The sequence below is a fragment of the Ziziphus jujuba genome, chromosome 1, assembly GCF_031755915.1.
Source record: "Ziziphus jujuba cultivar Dongzao chromosome 1, ASM3175591v1".
Classification (NCBI taxonomy): domain Eukaryota; kingdom Viridiplantae; phylum Streptophyta; class Magnoliopsida; order Rosales; family Rhamnaceae; genus Ziziphus; species Ziziphus jujuba.
Window position 1 is genome coordinate 8,857,654 of NC_083379.1, and position 22,697 is coordinate 8,880,350.

The 22,697-nt window shown below is 37.3% G+C and overlaps 1 long non-coding RNA gene and 1 pseudogene across 3 annotated transcripts; one reads left to right on the plus strand and one right to left on the minus strand.

Moving 5' to 3' along the window:
- Positions 1–22,697, plus strand: part of LOC107435399 (tonoplast dicarboxylate transporter-like) — a 92,528-nt pseudogene that overhangs the window by 17,195 nt on the left and 52,636 nt on the right.
- Positions 603–3,060, minus strand: LOC132804422 (uncharacterized). Of its 3 annotated transcripts, XR_009639559.1 has the most exons (4): positions 2,480–3,060; positions 2,254–2,348; positions 1,978–2,068; positions 603–934 (listed from the first exon to the last, which is right to left on the minus strand). It is a non-coding gene; the product is annotated as an uncharacterized LOC132804422 (long non-coding RNA). The 3 variants fall into 3 exon arrangements; XR_009639558.1 differs by lacking the exon at positions 1,978–2,068; XR_009639557.1 differs by lacking the exon at positions 2,480–3,060 and having other exon boundaries at positions 2,254–2,441.

Genomic DNA, 22,697 nt, shown 5'->3' on the forward strand with positions numbered 1-22,697 from the left:
TTACCGAAGGCCCTATGGTAATCAAATTTTCGTGCCAATTTGAAAACTTTTTCAGAACTTTTGGGGTTTTTTCTCCTTAGGATTATTGAAAAATGTATATTTTGCATGTTGTTGCATTTAACACACATTAGGGGACTTGTGGGGGCTAAAAAATTGGTAAAATGTGATAACCATGTTGTTGCCTTTTCTTTTATTTTTCATTTCAAATCATTACAATTCAATATACCTACTTTTATAATGTGTATTTGTGCGAAGAATAAATTATTATTCCCACCATAATTCCATACACACATTAATATCGTATTATCATGATAATGCCATCTTTATAACGGTAAATAACATACGAAATACTTAAAACACAATACTATTTTACCAAAGTAATACCACCTCTATTTTCCTTTCCTCTATGAAAAAGCATCTCTCACCTCTCCTCTTGTAAGCATAAGAAAGACTTACGAAAAATTGCATTCACATTATAGCCTACAACTGATTCAGATTCAGATTCCGCTTTTGGGAGATCAAATGGAGCTCGACTAGTTTCCACTAGATGAGAGATAAAGAACATAAACAATATAGGGAACAACGGAATACCGGACCATATATGCTTTTAAGGTGAGGATATTTTTAATTATCATCAAAATTGCGTTTAAATTTTTCTTTCACAAATCATCCAAATTTACAATTATTTTTTAACAATGTATTGCACCATAGAACATGTTGAGTGAAACATTCTTTAATGATAAAAAATATAAGAAAGAACACCAACTGTAGACCTACTCTCTCTCTCTCTTTCTCTTCTCTCTCCCAAGCTCTCTTCGGCTGCAGACCTACTCACTCACCAAGTAGACGTCGAATGCGGTGACTCCGAGGCTTGTATATCCAATCAGTTCGAAGGTTTCCAAATCCCAGAATTTCACAGTTCTGTCTGCTGAGCCTAGGAAAAGATTTCTATGTAAAAACATTACTAGTTGCTTCTTAAACATTTTAACAAGATTTAAATGATCCCCAAAAACCAATAATAATATAAGGACTTATACAAACCATTTTGATATAGTTATAGAAATATCAACTTGTAAATCATTAACAAGGTAGCAAGCCTGGAGCTTTCATAAGAGCTATTAAATTCACTTCTTTAGTGGCTTGTTCATAAAGACTTCTTTGGTTGGCAGCTATTCTTATATTATTCTGCGACCCCCTATAGTCCTTTAGTTGTGACACTAGAGGCATTTTTAGTTACTAGAGGCATTTTTAGTTGTGACACTTCAAAGATAATCAAAAGAAAGTAGGAACACAAATCTACAGAAGTATTGGCATTCAATCCTTAACCAAGGAAAAGATTAGGTGTATTATCTGAACCACATCATCATAGAGTTGAAGTGATTTCCAATGCCCAGTGACTAACTGTTATTTACTCTGAAAAAGGGGCTTATCCAATTTATCAGAGAGAACTAAGGTATGATTTCTCTGTTGTATGATTATATATTACTGGAGAAAAGAACAATCTACCACATTATAACTTTAGAAAGAATATCCTAAGCAATTAATGCCATACTTACCAGTTTTGGTCCTCAACATTGCTTTTCCATAGGAATTATAATTACGAGAAAACTGGCATGTAAATGCTTAAATGTGGCGAGCCAATAATCAATGCATTCAAAGGAGAAAAGAACAGAAATTCTTCAAGAAAAGAAATCTCTCCAATGGAATGTGAAGCTATTGTAATCATCTATGTCATTTAAGTTCTTAAGTTGCCTCAGGCCCACAACATGTCAACAATTATTAGTGCAGCTAGCAAAATAACAACTTTTGACTAGATTGAAACTAACGTACACTCCAAGCCTACTTATTTTCTATGGATAAATTGAAGTCAACTAATAACATAAAAAAAAAATATCTAATCAATGAATGTTAAAAAAGAAAAGAAAAATATGCTACAAATATATTGACAATCATATTTGTAGGTAGATAGCTGCATACCTCAACACCTCAACTTTAGATTACAGCTTTTGTTGGCTAATATATGTCCAAGTTCACTCCTCAACTCTAATACAGAATCATCTTTCATAGCCTACGTATAGAAGGACAAATCTAACATAAACAAATCTATAAACTTGACATGACTGTACACTAAGAATTCAGTCATCAATTCACTTCTACCTAACAGGATACCTCTATACGCTGGAGCAAATAAGTACAAGAACATATATAAAAATGACCCATGTTTGGAGAGAGAGAAGGATATATTGACTATACCAGGCAATCTCCAAATGCTCCAGCCACAAGAGCAATCTCATATGATTGGCCGAGAGAATCATTCCTGCTTCTAGGATAAGTCGGTTAATCCCTGACTAATAACATCCTCCAAATTCAAAAAAAGCAAATGCAAAAGCCTTATACACCCAAATAAAGAGAGAATTTTATAGCTTTACAGCTTTAAAAAATAAAATAAAAATTCAATAAACCGATAAAAACAAATTACCCGCTTGAACGAAGATGGATTCAAAGATCAAACCCTCATCGAACAAAATTCAAATCTTTTAGACCACTACCAGCTCTTTCCTTGAAATAATCAAAAACAACAGTAGCTCCACTCCTCCAGATGTCAATAACCCTCTCCACATTCTCACCAACTGAACAAGAACTCTCACTGCAATCTATTGCGATCTTGTAGTGATAAAAAACCACCACTCTGCTGACCTTGGAAGAGATTTCCTGAACAAACCCAGACGGATCCACGAAGTCTAGAAGGTAAATATCACTGATTACAGCCAGAGGGAGCTGATTGGAAGCAATGGGGTTGTAGACGGACGTTGGGGAAGAACATCAGCAGAAGACAAGCAGCAAAGAAGAAGAGGTGAGCTGCTAAAGCTGTAAAAGCTCTGTCTGGATGTGGAATGTGGTAGGTGAGATATTGATCAGTGAGAGAAAGAAATTGCATGTGGTTTACAGAGTAAGGATAAAGTTGGAATAATGAAAAAAAGATGGGTAGATGAAAAAAGTTTTAAAGGGCAGGGGTATTTTTCATTAAGGTGTTTAAAATAAGGGTATAGGGCCAAATTCCCCTTTCATTTAGTTTTGAATAATAAAATAATATTTTTTTTTTAAAATTACAAAGGTTCTTGTTTGCTTTTAGATTTTCTAAAAATTAAATTAAAAAAGAATAAATTAGTACATATTTAACAATTAAGTAATTTTAATATTATAAAACTTGTGTAATCGCCAAAATACTCCTCTTCAATGGGACTAATGGGTTTATTGTGTTTCACCTATTAAAACCCATTAATTTATTGGGTCTTATTGGATGATATTGATATAGACCCAACACGATATCATCAACCCAAATCCGTAAATCATCGTATGGGTTCGTATCGTGTTATCGTATCATATGAGATTTTGTTAGGCCTTGATGCCAAGGATATCAAAGGAAAGGAATCATGATATATTTGGAAATAGGGAGAAATTTGTGTGGAGATCACGGATTGGCCAAAAGTTAAATCTTGGTTTCCACTAAATGTGGTAGATACAAAATTATTATTCCTTAATTACCTTAGATTTTGCTTTAAATTGATTTCATTCTTTCACGGTTAACTATTGGATGGTAAAATAAAAAATGAATCCTGTTATTTATCATCATCGGTGACAATTATTATTTATGTAGCATATTTTAATTTGAATATTTAAATTGTTATTTTGCATGTATGTAACAGCTCAGTCCACCCGCATGAGATATTGTCCGCTTTGGGCCCAGCCCGCACGGTTTTAAAGGTCCTCTCAAGGGAAAGGTATCCACACCCTCTTATAAGGCATGCTTCGTTCCCCTTTCCAACCAATGTGGGATCTCACAATCCACCCCCTTGGGGCCCAGCGTCCTTGCTGGCACACCAATCCGGGTCTGGCTCTGATACCAACTGTAGTAGCCCAGTCCAACTGCATGAGATATTGTCCGATTTGGGCCCAGCCCGCATGGTTTTAAAAGGTCTCTCAAAGGAAAGGTATCCACACCCTCTTATAAGGCATGCTTCGTTCTCCTTTCCAACCGATGTGGGATCTCACATGTAGGTTTGCTGATGCTTATCTTCTGGCCAAGACATTTAATGTAATTAATATTGAACTTAGCAATTACTGTGGTGTAATGAACTGGGTAGTTTCAATGGTTGAGCACCCCTATCTGTGCCCACAAGAGCACGGGTTCGAATCACACGGGGATGTGTGGGGATTTTGGTTAGTTTGTAAATTAAGTAAATTCGTGGGCACACGAGAATGCGAGAGGATTTTGGTTAGTTTGTAAATTAGGTAAATTGTTCCAAAAATATTGCTGTAGTGCCAAGGCAGAAGACATTCAACATTGCTTTGAAATTTTATTAATTTAATATTTGATTATTCAAATATTATTTTAATTATAGGAAAAAAAATATTCAAATATTCAAATATTGAAGAAGAATGTATTGTCCTGCATGATTTAGAAGTGAAAGAGCTTTGGATGTTCATAAGTATAAATGAGATTTGTTAAAGAAATCAAAATAAAAAAATCCCATATCAAAAACACAAGAAGCATTTTCTAAAACTACTCACTAATATATTGAAGCTGCTTCAATAACATTTGAAATAATGTCACTCTTTTTGCATAACTACAAACCAAAAGGACTAGCTGGTTAATTTTCAATAGAATTTATTATTAGTACTTGTTTGGCAGGGTTCTTTTTTTGATCAAAAGTTCTACTTGAAGGTCAAAAACTCTTTTGTCAAAAAATAAAAATGTTTGGCAATAATTAACAAGCACTTATTGACAAAAAAATAGTTTTTTTTAAGCTATTTTATATAAAGCCAAATTTTTTGCTTTTTTTAGAAAAGCTCTTTTTCTTAATTTTTATGGAAACCCAATGAGCATTTAATCTAACTTAATGAGCATTTGATGTAGCTTTTTTATTTATTTATTTATAACCAAACACATATTAACTTTTTAATAAAAGCTCTTTTTTAAAAGATATATTATACAAGATTTTACATGCTAAAACTCTATTTTCATCAACTATAATAAACGGACCTTTAGTCTAGTACTGTTAGTTGTTGTCAATTAGAATTTCATTTGTAAAAGTTCTTTATTTTATTTGTAAAAGTCCTTTTGTGTTCTTTGATTCAAATTCAAAGGCAAGTGCAATTACGACTTATTAATTATTATATTCTCTATAATTAGTAACAATTATTTAAATTAATATTTATTTATTTGATGCATACTTTTTTCAATTTTGATTTATTTGGTGCATACTTTTCCTTTTTTTAAACTCCAACATTTTTCAAATGGCACACTCCACTCGCAATAGGAATCGCATAAAAATGTTCACAATAAGTATGCCAAACCATCGTTTGATGATAAAGGCACATCCTAAGAAAGAAACTCTACAATGCTTGACAAAGGGCCCATAAAAGCGCATTATTCAGGCTGTGAAGGTCACATGGGCTATGAGGCCAATTAAGCGAAGGAAGGGGAATTTGGCCCAATACCCTTGTTTTAAAGGCTCTAATGAAAACCACCCACCCGTTTCCAACCTTTTTTGTTTTACCCTTCTATTTTCAAATATCCCCATATTAACCTTTGCAAATGTGAAAAGGAAGAATGAAGATGTAAGGTTACGCCATTTTTCCCCTAAACGGAGCACGAAGAAGAAGAGGAAGAGAAAGTGAGAGAGAATGGTGAAGCATTTTGGGACAATCGGAGTTCTTCAGTAGGAGGAGCAAGTGGAGGAAGCATCCAAGGCTCAGCAATCAGCTCTGTCATGCACTTCTCGGTCTTAGCCTCAGAGTCGATGAGCTGGTCTACAACAAACTCCTCCTTCCTTTTCTTCTTCTGCTTCTTCTTTTTCTCACCACTCTTCCCATTCCTCTGCTTCTCACTGACTCACTGAGACAACTAAAACAATAACCTCATCAGGTGATGATGATCATTCAGCCCCCTTAAATCTTCTTTTACTTTTTGTTCCGTTCAGTTTTTTGGGTCTGCTTTTACTTTTGTTTTTATTAGCTGTTCTGGAAATTTTGTTGATTATTAAAATTGAAAATATTAAGTTAATGGATCTTATACATGGGATATAGTAATTATTAATTATTGAACTTGTTTTTAGAATGCTATTATTTTTGGGTTTTATTATTTGGGGCCAAAATCATATGCATTTTAACTGTTTGTTGATATGTTTCATTGGGTTGCGTGTGTGTGGTAGAAATTATATAATGCTTTTGCTCATACAAATGAAGAGAAAATTTTAGTAGTGAAGCTATTCCATAACCTGTTCTGTTAAAGTCTTGGATGTGTCTATATGCTCAGATCTTCCTAAGATCTTATTATTGGCTATTTCCTATACGTCAATTACGAATTTCAATCTTCAGTTCCTCTAATCTAAGAAAATTTTATCATATATAAATACATGATATGTTGATATGCTTTTAATTGGTATTTTAGGATGATGGATCTGTTATATGTATATTTTCTCTTTCTGGAAGTAATGCCCAAGATGGACATTTAGCTGCTGGTCGTAATGCTGTAAAGCGTAAGAACTATAAGTTCTCATCTGTTTTACTCTTTGATGTGGTTAATATTTTTCTTGAGAAAGTTCTTATTCTCTTTGGTTTCTTGGATTGGTTTAAATATTCTTCTATTTGCAATTTTCAATATTTTGGTTGCTACTTTTTTGAATTTAGATATTAGCGGATTGATGCATTGTGGATTTTCTTGTCACATACACCAATCAAAATCAAAGAGGGAATTGATATGAAAGATTCTCACATCCCTGAAATTTGAAATCCAATAATCTGATAAAATTTAAGTGTAATATTTTTGTAAAAAAATGTTTAAATTTTTGATTTTATCAAGCATTAACTCAACATGGTTGTTTTTTCAGAGTCCATAGATTTTGTTTGATAGTATGCCTATTTTTCTAAAGCTTTAATACATGTTTTGTTTCCTTGTCTAGCTACTTTATCCTTCTGTTACTAGCCTTCTGTAAAGGAATTTTTCTGCAATACCTACTTGTAACACCCCGTCCCAAATCGCACCGGAATCCGTGCACGTTGACCGAGGTTGACCGTTGACCGTTGACCGAAGGGGGTCAAAAGTTGACTTTTTGACTCGGTGAGAATTTTGAGTTGACTAGGGTACGGTGGCGAAGTGCATGACGCCCTGAGTTCGTAGACTAGTAGCACGTCGAAAACGGAGCTACGGTTTGAAAGTTATGGGCAAAACAAGTTGAAGTGTAAACTGTCTAAAAGGTGCCGGGAGTTGACTTTTTCTTGTGATGTAATTGTGAGTTGACTCTTGTATGGTTGTAAAGTACTCGTCGATACGAGTTCATAGACTAGCGGCACGTCCGATTTGGACATGTGGTTTGAAAGTTATAGACCTGTAAAGTTTTTCAAATACTGTATTATTTTAATATTATTTTTTTTTACACGCATAACGAGGTGCCACGTGTGACTCAATGAAGGTGGCCATGTGTCACCATGGTGAAATGCCACATGTCAACCATGTGAAAAAAAAAAAAAAAAAAAAAAAAAAAAAAATCAAATTATTTTATTATTTTTGAATAATAATATTATTATTAATATTATTTAATTATTTCTTTTTCTTTTCCTTTTTCTTTCTCTTTTTCTTTTTCTTTTTCTTTTTCTTTTTCTTTTCTTTTCCCCACGTGGGAAAACACCAATCCTTTCTTTTTCTTTTTCTTTTTCTTTTTTTTTCTTTTTTCCTTCTTCTTCCCCGAAATACACACACACACACGCAGCTTTTCTTTCTTCTCTCCCGACCGTCCCTCTCTCTCCCGTGTTTTTGAATTCCGGCCACCCATAGCCCTCACGCGCCAGCCACCAAGGAAGCCCGCCACCTCGCGAGCTTGGCCGCCAAGTTTCACGGCCAGCCGCCGCCGGACGCGCGCCGATCGGGCCGGAGAAGCCGCCGGCCGGCCAAGTTTCTCTCTCCTCTTTTCTTGTGTTTTCCGGCCAGCCCACTCCCAATTGAGCCTCCTATCCCCCTATTTTGGGTCCTCTGAATCCAAAAATGGCCTCCAATCTCAAAAATTCGAAGCGGTTTGCGAGATATGGAGAAGTGAACACCGGCCGAACCTTTCCGGCCAAATTCCGGCCACCCCCGGCGGAATTGGGGTCGACGGAGACCGGATTGGTGATCCTCGTTCCACGAGCTTCGATTCGGTATATCATTCGACCATTTTGGTTAAAGTTTGTGTTTTGACCCCCGGGTACCGGGTATTATTTACCCGATTAAAATATTAATTTATTTGACTGTCTGTGAATTTTGTTCTAGGAGCACTGGTGAGTCGTAGAATTGATCCCGTAGTGGATCATGGGTTAATTGCGTGCTCCAGGTGAGTGACCCACCTTCAAATTAATTTTGGGGAATTTAATTGATGAATATATTATGTGTGAATTAAATATTTGGAATTTAATTTCTATGTGCCAAATATTTATTGGATTTATTGTAGAATTATTTATGAATTTATTGGATTTAAGAAAATATGAATTCTACAATTTATGCCATGTGGAATTATTTTATGGTTTTGAGGATTTTGAAATTGGTGTGGTTTTAATGGTAAATTGGGCACGATTCGATTTTCAAATATTTCAAGGAAAATATTTGGTTATGTTGGTGATTTCAATTTTTATGAAATATGCCCATAAAATATTATGGGATTTGATTATGATATTTCGAGAAATTATTTATGCTTGGAAAAAATGTGGATATTTGAATTGATGGATTTGGGAGTTGGTGGATTTGAAAATCATGGAATTTATGGTATGGATTATAAGGAAATTGTGGAGAATTTCCCGGTTCAAGCGGATGGATTATGCCCGCTATGCTTATGAAAAATGTGAAATTTGTTTTATGATTTAAATTTATGGATTTTATAATTTTTAGATGCACCGTGCACGTACTGGTGTTCTGATTATGTGATATGGTATATGTGATATGGTTAGTGTGCACACGGTTGTGATTAGCGCGCAGGTGGGTGTGAGTAGCGCGCGGTTGATATTATGAGGGTGTCCTGTGGATGCCATCGGAGAGGGCGGCCACCCCCCTTTGGCCGGGACACCAGGTTAGCAGCGGCGCTGTGGGACGCCACGCGACCGTATGCCGGTTTCTCTCTATAACCTCCTGTCTGGCGGTACCTTGGGACGCTGGGTACTGTTGGCGCCACTGGTATATAGTGGGTGCATCAAATGATTTTCAGAACTGTGTTTTAAAAATAAAATGTTTGGAAACTGAATTGGAATTAAAGATATAATTGTTACCGCTTCTGGTATTTAATTGATGTCTTGGTTTCGGGAAATATGGATAAAGGGTTTTGTGAAATTGTTTTAAAAGGGGAACCTTTCCAACTGAGAGAATTGTAAGGGTTTTGAGAGAAAATATTATTTCCAAATAATTATTATTTATACTTATTACTGTGATATTATATGGTATAGTAGTAGGGTCGCTCACTGAGATGATTAGCATCTCACACTCTTAAATTCCGTTCCTCTAGGTACCAGGTTGTCGGTGTTCATTCGGATCGGACTTGATCTTCCTCGCTGTTTTACTTCGTGAAGTACCCTGTTCTTCTTTATTGCGGTTGTACTATTTCTTTCATTCTTGTTGTATTTATTTTGCACTGGATTACTGTATTTTTGTTTTGAAGTGCTGGAATTTGTGGAACCAATTTGTAGTTTGTGGGAGGAATAAGGGGATATTTTTGAAGTGTGTTTTCAGTGCAGGTAAATTTGTGGTAAGTAAATCCCTTAGGGGAGGTGCTGCCGGATTTTCCGTTGGAAGGTTCGGTGGTATTTTCCTGGGATCAGGGCTGTCTAGGGTTCCGGAGGAGGAATTCTGGACGGGTCCTGACAGTTGGTATCAGAGCATAGGTTCTTGTAATCCTAAGGGACTGTGCATTGTTGTGTGTCCCATCCGTGTCTAATCTCTCGTTTTACCCGTGTGAAAGCGTTCTTTCCGTTTGTCTCGAAGTAAATTCGTTGCCCGAGTTTGAATAACTCTAATCTTCGAGGGTGTCAATTAGGATCATCTAGCCTAACGGGGAATTCCTATGCCCTAGTCGATGGTCGAGGATGCCTTTTCTTTTTGAAGGTCAAGCTTATCATCGTGAATGGTATCCGTTTCGTTCATGGAGAAGAATGATGATTGCCTAAGGATGTGTGTCGATCGATTTCAAGGCGTCAAATATTTTCCCGATCGATTATCAAAATTTAAATACTTTTCAAGGTGTTTTATTCAAGTATTTTTGGTTTGTGTTCATACATGTATCTGTATGTTATATTGTTTAATATTATACTGCACCATATGGAGGCGGCGAACCAATGTGGTCCATGTAGAGCTAGCCCCATGATCATGTTGCCTGCGAGTCCAGGGGATTGGACGGCCAATATAGGCAACCACCCTGGTTTGTATTGGTAGCAGAGTGTCGGCGACAGTTGGAATCATGGATTACGTAACATGTAGAAGGTGTTGTACGTACCTCCATTACAAGCGTGCATATTTTATTTTATGCTATGGATTTTAAGATATGAATTTCAATGTGGAGTTTTAACAATTGCCTATGCAAGTTAGGTATATTGAAAAATATATTTTATTATTTGTTTATTGTTATGGTTTTTCCAAAAGCGACTTAAGGTTAAGTATCGCCAGTCGAGAATCCAAAGCAGGGTATCGTTGAGTTCAAAAAGGAGATCTTAAAGGAAGCACGCGATTCAAAGTATGCGATACACCCCAAGGGTACCAAGACGTATGGAATGCTCACTGGATGACATGGTGGTTTGGCACGATAAAGGAAGTTGCAAGGTCCGAATAAAGGTACTTAGGTCACCGATAAGTAAAAGTAGGGAGATGTAAATATGGATTTCGTGCTTAAACTATCATTCACAAAGAGAAGGTACGACAGCGTTTAGAGAATCAAGCAAGATCCGGATAGCGACTAAAGTTCTACTTGGTGGTTGATGAGGTTAATGAGATGAGGATGATTCCTTAGGCATGGTTGGATGTTTAAGCATGGTTATTTTTCATTCTAGAAGCTAAGATCTTGATATCTTATTTCCTTGGAGATTTAAGGTTCGTATTGATGGTGCTTCATCGATTCAAGGTGGTTGATATTGTTGGTGATAATTTACAATGATAAGGAGTATGATTTTTGGGACGGAGTTAGAATTTAAGAAGTGTGGAATACTTTATTGGGTTAAGGATCTAGTGATTTGTTCATAGTATTGGTGGTGATGCTAGAATTAAGATTTAAATTTCTTATTGCTTGAGGTGTGGATTCATGGAATTTATTTGAAATGAGGGAAACTTAGGGTTTTCAAGAATGGTATTTGGATGTTGAGAATTTTATTCATGACCTTGATGAATTTAGTTAAAAGAAAGATTGATGTTTGTCGAGGTTAAGACTATTGGTTAATCAATGAGGAGCAAGGGTTTTATAATTGTAAGTACTAGGAGGGTAATCGAAGATAAGTGAATTAATCTCAACCTTAACTTGGTGATACCAGTATTTGAGGAAATTAGACTTAAGTTCTAATCTTACCTTTTGAATTGCTGATCGAGTTACGAGAGTTGGTTGTTGGTTTAAGGATGCATGCTTTAGAAGCACCTTATGGTTAGCGTTCGACTATGACCAAGACTTGCAGATCGTGTTCTCGTGGACCAATTTGACTATCCTTAATTAGTGGGCATGAGAAGGAAAGTTGCACAAGAGGGAAGTTAAAGTCACTATTAGGCGAATGTAGTGGCAGATGCTTTGAGTAGGAAGGCTACTGGATCCCTTGCTCACATCCAAGTCATCCAACTACCTCTCATGGTGGAGTTGAAGAAGATGGGGGTGTTAATGCATATGCATCCTTCAGGAGTTCTTATGGCTAGCTTCCAGGTACGACCGGTGTTGGTGGATCGTATAGTAGAGACCCAAATGGAAGATCCTAAGTTGAGGACAATTAAGGGCAAGGTACAAGAAGGTCTTGATCCGGAATTTTCCATAAGGAGGGATGGAGCCCTCGTGTATAAAGGACGACTTTGCGTTCCGGATATCCCAGGACTCAAGAAGGAGATTTTAGAGGAGGCGCACAGCTCGATGTATGCGATGCATCCTGGGAGTACCAAGATGTAACGGACGCTTGTTAAGTATTATTGGTGGATTGGTATGAAGAGAGAAGTGGCAGACTTCGTATCAAAGTGTTTGATTTGTCAACAAGTGAAAGCAGAACGACAGAAGCCTTCGGGACTACTCCAACCTTTACCGATTCCCGTGTGGAAGTGGGAAGAACTCAACATGGACTTCGTATTCAAGCTTCCTTCCACACCTAGAAGGTACGACGGCATTTGGGTAATCATTGATCGTCTCACCAAGTCGGGACACTTCCTACCGGTACGAGAACGTTTTTCGCCCTAGAAGTTAGCCCAGTTGTTCGTGCAAGGCATACGTGGGATCAGTTCAAGATGGCCTTCTCTACTGAGTTTTGTCCTCCTGCCTACCGTGAAGCAAGAAGGAGAGAGTTCGAGGAACTACGACAGGGGAACATGACGGTGACAGAGTACGAGAGGAGATTCCGAGAACTATCAGGATTCTGCATGCACCTGATTCCCGACGATCACACGAAGAAGGTGAGGTTCATAGACGGATTGAAAGAGAGCATCGGTTACACCCTTTCTGGATCAGTACATCCCACCTATCAGTCCGCCAGGGATGCAGCGCTCGAGCTAGAGAGACAGGAAGAGATACACAGACCCTCGAGGCGCAGATCATTCGAAGGATCGTATAGCGGAGTACCTCGACAGGGGGCAGCTAAGAAGAGCCATAGCTCAGGCTCAGACAGTGATGGGTTAAGCCCACGAGGCAGATTCCAGAGGAGAGATAGTTATCGCATGCCCCAGCCAGCTCGCCATTCGATCATTGTGGATGCAAGCTCGTATCAGCAGTCACGCATTGGTTCTCCGCGGATTTGTCCACTTTGTAGGGGGAATCATTCTGGGCAGTGTCAGATGGATGGTTTATGCTTTCGGTGTGGGCAGCCAGGTCACATAAGGAGGGATTGCCCTTATGGTAGTGGCAGTGTGCTAGAAGCAGGTCGACGGACACAGCATACAAGGGTATTTCCAGGACAGAGTTCCCAGGGGAGTCAGCCAGTAGGAGTTTCTTCGGGATCAGTCCAGCCGTCTGCAGGATCGAGTCGAGGTAGAGGAAGGAGAACCCAGCAGACAAGTCAAGGCTGGGTGTTTGCTATGACGCAGCAGGGAGCCAGGACTACGCCCGACGATTTCACAGATCAAGGGATGGAAACAGACCTGATCCTGTTGGATCTATCCGGACTTGAAGTAGTGTTGGGCATGGATTGGTTGGCAAGGAACTACTTAGTCGAGGAAGCAACGTGGGAACCCGAAACACAGATGCGTGAGCAGTACCCGTATCTGTTCCAGTGACGTGCGGAAATTTCGAGGACGAAATTTTTGTAAGGGGGGAAGGCTGTAACACCCCGTCCCAAATCGCACCGGAATCCGTGCACGTTGACCGAGGTTGACCGTTGACCGTTGACCGAAGGGGGTCAAAAGTTGACTTTTTGACTCGGTGAGAATTTTGAGTTGACTAGGGTACGGTGGCGAAGTGCATGACGCCCTGAGTTCGTAGACTAGTAGCACGTCGAAAACGGAGCTACGGTTTGAAAGTTATGGGCAAAACAAGTTGAAGTGTAAACTGTCTAAAAGGTGCCGGGAGTTGACTTTTTCTTGTGATGTAATTGTGAGTTGACTCTTGTATGGTTGTAAAGTACTCGTCGATACGAGTTCATAGACTAGCGGCACGTCCGATTTGGACATGTGGTTTGAAAGTTATAGACCTGTAAAGTTTTTCAAATACTGTATTATTTTAATATTATTTTTTTTTACACGCATAACGAGGTGCCACGTGTGACTCAATGAAGGTGGCCATGTGTCACCATGGTGAAATGCCACATGTCAACCATGTGAAAAAAAAAAAAAAAAAAAAAAAAAAAAAAAATCAAATTATTTTATTATTTTTGAATAATAATATTATTATTAATATTATTTAATTATTTCTTTTTCTTTTCCTTTTTCTTTCTCTTTTTCTTTTTCTTTTTCTTTTTCTTTTTCTTTTCTTTTCCCCACGTGGGAAAACACCAATCCTTTCTTTTTCTTTTTCTTTTTCTTTTTTTTTCTTTTTTCCTTCTTCTTCCCCGAAATACACACACACACACGCAGCTTTTCTTTCTTCTCTCCCGACCGTCCCTCTCTCTCCCGTGTTTTTGAATTCCGGCCACCCATAGCCCTCACGCGCCAGCCACCAAGGAAGCCCGCCACCTCGCGAGCTTGGCCGCCAAGTTTCACGGCCAGCCGCCGCCGGACGCGCGCCGATCGGGCCGGAGAAGCCGCCGGCCGGCCAAGTTTCTCTCTCCTCTTTTCTTGTGTTTTCCGGCCAGCCCACTCCCAATTGAGCCTCCTATCCCCCTATTTTGGGTCCTCTGAATCCAAAAATGGCCTCCAATCTCAAAAATTCGAAGCGGTTTGCGAGATATGGAGAAGTGAACACCGGCCGAACCTTTCCGGCCAAATTCCGGCCACCCCCGGCGGAATTGGGGTCGACGGAGACCGGATTGGTGATCCTCGTTCCACGAGCTTCGATTCGGTATATCATTCGACCATTTTGGTTAAAGTTTGTGTTTTGACCCCCGGGTACCGGGTATTATTTACCCGATTAAAATATTAATTTATTTGACTGTCTGTGAATTTTGTTCTAGGAGCACTGGTGAGTCGTAGAATTGATCCCGTAGTGGATCATGGGTTAATTGCGTGCTCCAGGTGAGTGACCCACCTTCAAATTAATTTTGGGGAATTTAATTGATGAATATATTATGTGTGAATTAAATATTTGGAATTTAATTTCTATGTGCCAAATATTTATTGGATTTATTGTAGAATTATTTATGAATTTATTGGATTTAAGAAAATATGAATTCTACAATTTATGCCATGTGGAATTATTTTATGGTTTTGAGGATTTTGAAATTGGTGTGGTTTTAATGGTAAATTGGGCACGATTCGATTTTCAAATATTTCAAGGAAAATATTTGGTTATGTTGGTGATTTCAATTTTTATGAAATATGCCCATAAAATATTATGGGATTTGATTATGATATTTCGAGAAATTATTTATGCTTGGAAAAAATGTGGATATTTGAATTGATGGATTTGGGAGTTGGTGGATTTGAAAATCATGGAATTTATGGTATGGATTATAAGGAAATTGTGGAGAATTTCCCGGTTCAAGCGGATGGATTATGCCCGCTATGCTTATGAAAAATGTGAAATTTGTTTTATGATTTAAATTTATGGATTTTATAATTTTTAGATGCACCGTGCACGTACTGGTGTTCTGATTATGTGATATGGTATATGTGATATGGTTAGTGTGCACACGGTTGTGATTAGCGCGCAGGTGGGTGTGAGTAGCGCGCGGTTGATATTATGAGGGTGTCCTGTGGATGCCATCGGAGAGGGCGGCCACCCCCCTTTGGCCGGGACACCAGGTTAGCAGCGGCGCTGTGGGACGCCACGCGACCGTATGCCGGTTTCTCTCTATAACCTCCTGTCTGGCGGTACCTTGGGACGCTGGGTACTGTTGGCGCCACTGGTATATAGTGGGTGCATCAAATGATTTTCAGAACTGTGTTTTAAAAATAAAATGTTTGGAAACTGAATTGGAATTAAAGATATAATTGTTACCGCTTCTGGTATTTAATTGATGTCTTGGTTTCGGGAAATATGGATAAAGGGTTTTGTGAAATTGTTTTAAAAGGGGAACCTTTCCAACTGAGAGAATTGTAAGGGTTTTGAGAGAAAATATTATTTCCAAATAATTATTATTTATACTTATTACTGTGATATTATATGGTATAGTAGTAGGGTCGCTCACTGAGATGATTAGCATCTCACACTCTTAAATTCCGTTCCTCTAGGTACCAGGTTGTCGGTGTTCATTCGGATCGGACTTGATCTTCCTCGCTGTTTTACTTCGTGAAGTACCCTGTTCTTCTTTATTGCGGTTGTACTATTTCTTTCATTCTTGTTGTATTTATTTTGCACTGGATTACTGTATTTTTGTTTTGAAGTGCTGGAATTTGTGGAACCAATTTGTAGTTTGTGGGAGGAATAAGGGGATATTTTTGAAGTGTGTTTTCAGTGCAGGTAAATTTGTGGTAAGTAAATCCCTTAGGGGAGGTGCTGCCGGATTTTCCGTTGGAAGGTTCGGTGGTATTTTCCTGGGATCAGGGCTGTCTAGGGTTCCGGAGGAGGAATTCTGGACGGGTCCTGACATACTAGTATAAAAAGGTCACATTTGTTCTTTTCAGGTCAAACAACCAAATATTTTATCATTCCTTTATAGTATGGAGACTAAAACTTTTTGTGGTAATACGACAAAGGTTGCTATCTATATTGTCATAGAGCCTGTTGTTCCACTATTATAAAAGATCAAGGAACTAAATTTGGAAGGTACATAAAGGTATAAACAATCTGGTCTTCCTGGTTGATATTGGTTGTTTGATTGCATTAATCTGATTGCATGATACACGTAATTCTTCTTGTGCTAAAAAATGTTTAAGGTACTTACATTAATGGTGATAGCATATGAAGAATCTTGGAGAATTTAAAACTACTCTTTTTCTTTTGAAAATGGGAAATCTAAATCAATATTAGCCACCCGTTTAGTAGGTTATTAGAAACTCTTCCTGGCCAACTTGGTTTCTTTGATTCATTTAGAGAATATGTTCTATCAGTGTGATGTTAACTTTTGTTTTAGTGCTTCTCTTTATTTAAAAATTGAAATTTCCATCTAAATGCAAACAGTAACACGTAATATCTTTTGGTTTCTTTGTATGATTGTGCATACATAGGACGTGTGCCAATCCTGTTTATCACCATCTTGAACAATTTTGTAATGATCCTATTCAGAATGGTTTTCAGTGGTTTGGCTAGGAATATAGATTGAAGAAAATGGAGAGGAAAGTGAAGTAATAGAACTCGACTACAAAAACTATTGTCAAATATTTGTTAAGACTGTTGAGTGTTTGCACTGATGCCTTTTAATGTTTTCTCCAAAATAGTTTTGTCCTACAAACAATTGGAATTCTGAAGCTGTTGTTAATTAGATTTTCTATATCTATTCTTCAAGTTTTTGAGTCCACTTTTAGCTGTTCCTTTGGTAGCTTTAGTTGGATTTGGGCTCTACGAGTTAAGTTTTCCTGGGGTAGTGTTATTCTGCAGCATTAATCATGGTTTACGAAGTGAATTGTTTAGTGATATTGTTTTCAGTGCCTTTCTTTGAGTTCTATGAATGAGTTTTTTGATTTAAAGTATTTGCATTCGTACCGCTTCATAACACTTAATATCCAATGTAAATGCACTTTGTTTTTCCTTTATTTTTTTGTATCAGCATGCATTTTTCTTTCTATTTTTATTTATATTATTATTATTACTTTAATATCTTTTATTCAAGTAAATTATTCTTGTGTCAAAGAGATACTTCACAAATATTGTTCTCTATTTTCTTTGTTGATATTTTTTGTATTTATCCCCTTCTAATTTAGTCATTTCTCATACATGTTTATTGATTTAAACAGTCCATTGGGGCTTTCATTTATTGATTTAACTCAAACTCCAGTTATGATGTTGTGGAATCATTTCCCTCTGCACTTCATGTTAAAAGATGCAATAGGTTAACGTATGATAATAATAGAAAACTATGGGAGCTATGCAAGGAAGGCATTTTATATGAGTTCCTCGATTTGGCTGCGAATCAATTATGCTTTTTGGAAGTTAGCCACCACTATATTATCTATTGTATTGACAAATACACACACATTAAGGGAAAAAAAGCCAAGAAAAGTTATTAGAAAACAGGCAAAATCACAATGAATGTAAAATAAGGTGTTCATATGAAAAAACGGGTAAACCAATTGAAATTGCACAAATAGATATCAACATTTACATGCACTTCAAAATTTAGATGTTGCTTTTCCTCACTTCATCATTAGCCAGACTAAAAAATTTAGATGTTCTGAATTTTGGAGGTCCATTTGGTTCCTATATTGGTCAAAGTAGGGCAATAGTATTATTACCTATATTCTTCTTGTTCAGTTCATATTTGTTGACCTTCAAATTAAGGTCAACATTGAGTTCCTTTCATTGTTGTATATTTGTACATTCTACACACAGGGAGTTGTCATTTTGATCTCTGACTTGGTTGGAACTATTAATGGATCCTCATTATCTGTATAACAATGTTCAAATTAATATCTATGCTTTAGCTTTCTACTTTATTTTACCGAACCACAGAATCTCCACCTTTATCTAAGAACCTTTTTTCTCCTGTGCACTTAATAACTAGTTTTTAGGATTTTAAAAATTAAGCAATTTATTTGTCACATGTTCTGAAACATTGTTAATTTTTAAGAAATGCTCAATCCTCCCTGCTATTTGTTATGTGGGATGAACTTTTTTCTCTTTAGGGTGAAAGGAACTGGTGGAAGATTATTCACTCAATTGTATTTGTGTTGCAGCATATTATGATATCATGAAGCTCTTTCACTTTAGGTTTCTATTCGAAATTTTAAGGACCACAGCTGTTGTGGTTTGGATTATTGGTAGGTCCATGGTAGGAGCCGCATTTGATGATTATTATCTTCTTGGGGACATATTAAATGTTTTATATGAGAAGTCTACTTGCTGTTGATGTTTTATGATATCTAGATATCCACAGTTATAGTCTTTAGTTAACTTTTAATGCTTTTATTATGTGATTACTGTGTTTAATATTATATTGGTTGATATTATATTGGGCTAGATCACATTTTCTGGGCAATAGATACAACATAATGACAACTAACATTGCAGAGAGTATGAACTCTGTGCTTATTGATGCTAGGGATAAACCTGTTTTGCCCTTACTAGATCACATTCGTGATGTCTTGCAAAGGTGGTGGTATGAACGTCGAACTAACGCTGCTGCAATGCAAACTCCTGTTACTAATTGGTTGGAAAAAATCATGCAGGACCGCTCAAATAATGGCAGAGGCTTACGTGTTATGCCAATGAACTTATATGAGTTTCAAGTTGTTGGCCATGGCATATTCGTTGGAGTTGTTAACTTAGAAAATAAGACGTGCTTATGCAAGGAATTTGACATTGATGGATTTCCTTGTGTCCATGCAATTGCAGCATGTAAGCATCGACATATCTCGCCATATTTCCTTTGCTCGGCACATTACTCAGTTGACTCACTCCGTGATGCATATTCGGAAACCATATATCCACTTGGAGATAAAAGTCAGTGGCATGCTCCAGATGATGTCATAAACCAGGTTGTACTTCCACCTCAAATTGGTAAACAGTCAGGAAGACCGAGAAAGAAGAGGATTCAATCTCAAGGAGAGGAGCATCATCAATATAGATGCGGGAGGTGCAAACAGGTTGGTCACAGTAGCCAACAGCACCACTGAAACGAACGCCCATCAATCGCATGATGCTATATTCAGACAATGAGGCCATGTTATGTGGTATGCGTGTGTATGAAATGTAGTCAGGAATGCAATTAGTTGGTCAACCGCGTAACATGTGTTTTGGCGTAATAGACGTTGGCTTTATGTGTTCTTTTATTGTCAAATTCATCTGTCTTATTGTTTTGATAACATATCATTCCATCTTCAGTTTTTGGTTCAGTTGTTTGTATGTTTCTTCCTATTGCATGGATGATATTACTTCCCAATGGTAATGACCAATGCATCATCGGTAATTGACATTTGTACACCGTCGTAAAAGACTCACAACAATTCCATCCGGCAACTTCAATCATGCGTTCCAACCAATAACATGCTAAATGTAGCATTATTAATGATAAATTCTGGCAAAGTAAGTGATCAAACGGCATTAAAAAATGAAAACGTTCAATTTGTTTTTTATTCAAAAATTACCGAAAGTTTCGGCGGTAATTACCGAAACCCTATGGCAATCACATTTTACCAATTTATTGGGCCCCACAAGTCCCCTAAGGTGTGTTGAATGCAAAAAAATAAAAAATATGGATTCTAAAATTATCCTAAGGAGAGAAAATCCCAAAATTGCTTAAAAAGTTCTCAAATTTTGCACAAAATTGGATGACTGTATTCCCTCGGTAATTCCCGAGGAAATCGTCGGCAACCAACACATACCCTCTGGAAAAAGTACCGATGGTTTCGTCGGTAATTACCGAGGGTGTACAGTCCATCATATTTTACATGTTTTTTGGGCCCCACAAGTCCCATAACGCGTGTTGAATGCAAAAACATGCAAAATAGGGATTCTAAAATTATGCTAAGGAGAGAAAATCCCAAAATTTCATAAACGTGTCTCAAATTTTACAAAAAAATTGGATGACTGTACCCCCTTGGTAACCAACCACATACCCTCTCGAAAAATTACCGACGGTTTCATCGGTATTTACCGAGGGTGAACAGTCATCATATTTTTTTGCAAAATTTGAGACACGTTTAGGAAATTTTGGGATTTTCTCTCCTTAGCATAATTTTAGAATCCCTATTTTGCATGTTTTTGCATTCAACACACGTTATGGGACTAGTGGGGCCCAAAAAACTTGTAAAATGTGATGGACTGTACACCCTCGGTAATTACCGACGAAACCGTCGGTAATTTTTCCGGAGGGTATGTGTTGGTTACCGACGATTTCCTCGGGAATTACCGAGGGTGAACAGTCATCCAACGTTTTTGCAAAATTTGATACACTTTTATGAAATTTTGGGATTTTCTCTACTTAGTATAATTTTAGAATCCCTATTTGCCATGTTTTTGCATTCAACACACGTTATGGGACTTGTGGGGCCCAAAAAATTGGTAAAATGTTATGGACTGTACACTCTCGAGAATTACCGACGAAACCGTCGGTAATTTTTCCAGAGGGTATTTGTTGGTTACTGACGATTTCCTCGGGAATTACTGAGGGTGAACAGTCATCCAATTTTTTACAAAATTTGAGACACTTTTATGAAATTTTGGGATTTTCTCTCCTTAGTATAATTTTAGAATCCCTATATTGCATGTTTTTGCATTCAACACACGTTATGGGACTTATGGGGCCCAAAAAATTGGTAAAATGTTATGGACTGTACACCCTCGGGAATTACCGAGGAAACCGTCGGTAAGTTTTCCAGAAGGCATGTGTTGGTTAGCGACGATTTCCTCGGGAATTACCGAGGGTGAATAGTCATCCAAATTTTTTGTAAAATTTGATACGCTTTTATGAAATTTTGGGATTTTCTCTACTTAGCATAATTTTAGAATCCCTATTTGCCATGTTTTTGCATTCAATACACGTTATGGCACTTGTGGGGCCAAAACAATTGGTAAAATATTATGGACTGTACACCCTCGGGAATTACCGATGAAACCGTCGGTAATATTTCCGAGGGTATTTGTTGGTTACCGACGATTTCCTCGGGAATTACCGAGGGTGAACAGTCATCCAATTTTTTTGCAAAATTTGAGACACTTTTATGAAATTTTGGGATTTTCTTGTATTTGTGTGATTGTGTAAAGCCGTTTGTTTGGTTTTTTGTATTTGCGTGTTCGTGTAAAGACGTTTAGAAAAAGTTGATTTTTGTTTGGTTTAAAATATAATAGGATATGTAAGTAATTTTTTTTTGTTTGAAGGTTACAATGGATATTGAGGGGTAGAACAAAAAGGATATCAAATGAGGGGGCAAAAATCATTAACCTCGGTCCTATGAGGGTATTAGGCCAAATTCCCCGCAAAGGAATTGTTGGGGAAGGCCCTATTGGTAAGCAGAAAAGTAGCCCCACCGCAAGCTTATTCATAAGCTCAAGATAGCCAAGATGGATGGAGTAGGGTTAGTCTACGACAAACCAGACCGATCTCCGTTTTCTTGCTGACAAGGAAGAAGGCCTCAAACTTAGGGTTTTATAAAGGGATTTAACTGTATGCGAAATAACTATCAATTCAAGCCCTAAAAAATAAAAATTATAATAAAAATATAAATGGATGGTAACAGATTAACGACTATAGATCCAAGTATCTTTAAAATCAAATATATTTGTGAGTCTTTAATGTGTTTAATTCCATCTGGGTTTCTGATAATTGTGATGGCAGTTACTTGATTAATTGATTGATGATTGTGGGTGGGATTGGATAGTTCTTCTTTATGAAGCTTTGCAAGTCAAGGAATATTTTTAAGTAGAGATCATGAAATTCAACAAGAATGGTCTTTGAAGATTTAAGCATTTTTGGTTGGAAGTTGGAACCCAATAGTCTTCGACAGAATTTCTTTTGATCCAATTGTACCTAGTTTGCAACGGATTAGAGACCCACATGTATATTTGATTTATAGATACTTGGATATGTTCATAGTCTTTTTCTATCATTTATATTTATACTTTTTTTTCTTTTTTGCATGAACTGATTTTATTTTGGATCCAGTAAAATCCCATTTTTAAATCTTGAGGCCTTCTTCCTTTTCCTCCATTAATAACTTGTGCTTTTCCTTCAAAGTGACTATGGCCGCGGTTTGTCGCTGTTAATTTCCTTCATATGAACACACAAAAGCCACGATAAATAAGGCTTTAATAATTATGTTAAAA